This window comes from Haematobia irritans, chromosome 2 (assembly GCF_050003625.1).
Source record: "Haematobia irritans isolate KBUSLIRL chromosome 2, ASM5000362v1, whole genome shotgun sequence".
Classification (NCBI taxonomy): domain Eukaryota; kingdom Metazoa; phylum Arthropoda; class Insecta; order Diptera; family Muscidae; genus Haematobia; species Haematobia irritans.
The window spans coordinates 16,429,814-16,432,844 of NC_134398.1; positions in this window are offsets into that span (position 1 = coordinate 16,429,814).

Below are 3,031 nucleotides of genomic sequence, written 5' to 3' on the forward strand. Positions count from 1 at the left end.
GATGAAATATCACTAGAAGTAGCCGTTTCCAACATAATACATTTCAATAATCTGCCCAAACATATCCTCGTAATTTGTGACTTCATTTTAACAATTGCATCAAAATATTTACTTAGTTATCTCAAAATTTTTTACATAACAGTAAATCAATTGTGGTTCGTCCACCCATGGGTATGATGATTAATGATTAACTGGAATATCATTAGCTGACATGAGTCTTCCCATATGTTTGTATGTGTGTATGTGTTTGAAGATTACTCATACGGTTAGCGTGTCTTAATTAGTTTAATGACCTCTAAATGAAACTTCCTTTCTTATTTCTTTCATCTTGCATGCTGTCCAAATACCAAAACTAAAACTTCCTTTTATAGACCATTTTATGCGATTAGATAGGGTGCATATATGTATGGCAGCAAAAGAGGATGGTACATGAAAATGAAAATCACTAGCCTTAGCATAAGGACTTAACTCAGTTGAGCTAGAAATAAAGCCTTCTAACGATTTCCGTGGAAATAACAAAACAAAATAAAAAAAATCTCACAACAATTTTCCAGACACTTCAAATAATCATACAAATGCCGACCTATACAATTCCTCCATACTCAATGACTGCTTTAATCTTTTATACACACACATAGTGAAAGAGAGAGAGAAAAGTACAAATTTGCGTGTTTACATTGAGTAAATTACAATCTGAATTACGAGTGTATTTCACGTTCTTACAGAGAAAGCGATAATAGTACTTTGTTGTAAATTCTTCCCTTTTCTAGAGGCTTTTCAAGATATTATACCATGGTATAAGTATAAAAAGTGTAATCAATAAGTTGTGTTTTTTCAGGGCTTGAAAAAAAAAAATTCTCAAGAATGGAAAACAGTTTTTAGTTTGCAAACTTTTCAAAAGACAATTAAAACTGAATAAAATTCTTGTCTAGTTTTTAATTTGATAGACAAAGGACAAATGCAACAGCGTTCTTAAAATGCATTGGCATCACGGTTGCCACAGTTGGTAGACAATTTTTCAAAAAATTTTCTGTAGAAAAAACAATTTTGACAAAGTTTTTTATAGAAATAAAATGTTGACAACATGTTTTATAGAAATAAAATTAAAAAAAAAAATTATATAGAACTAAAATTAAAACAAAGTTTTCTGTACAAATGAAATCTGGAAAAAATTTTCTATGGGAATAAAAATTGGACAAATTTTTCTATAGAAACAAAATGTGTACAAAATTCTGTATATATGTATAAAATCAGGACAAAGCTTCTATAGAAATAAAATTTTGACAAAATTTTCTACAGAAAAAAAAAAACAACTGACAAAAATTTCTATAGCAATAAAATTTTGATGAAATTTTCTATAGAAGTAAAAATTGGACAAAATTTTCTATAGAAATAAAAATTGGACAAAACTTTCTATTGAATTAAGTTTTGACAAAATTTTCCATTGAAATAAAATTTTGACAAAATTTTCCATAGAAACAAAATTTAATTAATTTTTTTATAGAATAATATTTTGACAAAATTTTCTATAGAAATAAAATTTTGACCAAATTTTCTATAGAAATAAAAATTGGACAAAACTTTCTATTGAATTAAGTTTTAACAAAATTTTCTATAGAAATAAAATTTTGACAAATTTTTCCATAGAAACAAAATTTAATTAATTTTTTTATAGAATAATATTTTGACAAAATTTTCTATAGAAATAAAATTTTGACCAAATTTTCTGTAGATATAAAATTTTGACCAAATTTTCTATAGATATAAAATGTTTACCAAATTTTTGTAGAAATAAATTTTTGACGGAATTTCCTATAGAAATAAAAATTGGACAAAACTATATATAGAATTAAATTTTAACAAAATTTTCTATAGAAATAAAATTTTGACACAAATAAAATATTGGCAAAATTTTTTAGAGAACTAAAATTTTGACAATATTTTCAAAAATTTTGGCAAAATTTTCTTTAGAAATAAAGATTGGGCAAAATTTTCTACAAAGATAAATTTTTAAAAATTTTTCTATTAAAATAAAATTTTGCAAAATTTCTTATAGAAATAAAATTTTCACAAGTATTTCTGTTGAAATAACATTTTGACAAATTTTTGTATAGAAATAAAATTTTGACAAAATCTTCTATAGAAATTAAATATTTATAAAATTTTCTATAAAAGTAAACTTTTTACAAAATTTTCTATATAATCTAAATTTCGATAAAGTTTTCTATAGAAATTAAAAATTTTCTATAGAATTATAATTTTGACAAAAATTTCTATAGAAATAAAATTGTGGCAAAATTTAATATAAAATAAAATTTTGGCAAAACTTCAAAATAAAATTTTCTTAAACGTTTGGTAGATTGAAGTTAGCACGAGTGGCAACCAAACATATAAGTCTAAATTGGACGTGGGATATATTGGGGAGCTATATCTAACTCTGAACTGATTTCAACAAAATTTGGTATGCATAGCCAGAATGTTAATTTTACTCCCTATGCAGAATTTCACGTACATCGGGGTAGAACTCTAGTATCTGAGGTCATATAAGTGCATATGGGGCGTAAGATATATATGGTAGCTATATCTAAATTTGAATTTATTTCAACCAAAATGAATAGGATTCTATTCTGAGAAAAAACACATACTTATGACAAATTTGATGTCGATTGGACTAAAACTGCGACCTAGAGGTTGATCACAAAATGTGTTCACAGACCGACGGACATGGCTATATCGACTCACACTGATCATTATTGCCATAGACAGCAAGTGTTTATCTCGTCTCTTTCCGGGTGTTGCAAACATATATATCCTTGGAGTTTTTTCGAATTCTCCTTAAGATATTATTATTTATTTCTGGCAATATGACTTCAAAGAGAAATAACCAAGTCGATAAATTTATAATACAGACCCATCTCCATGGTGTTTATCGTATAGTTTGTCCGTCCCTCATGTCATTTTTTTTTACTTATTGTACATTTATTAAATTGTGTCAATTTTGCTAATATTCATTATTTTCTTAATTGCTAAA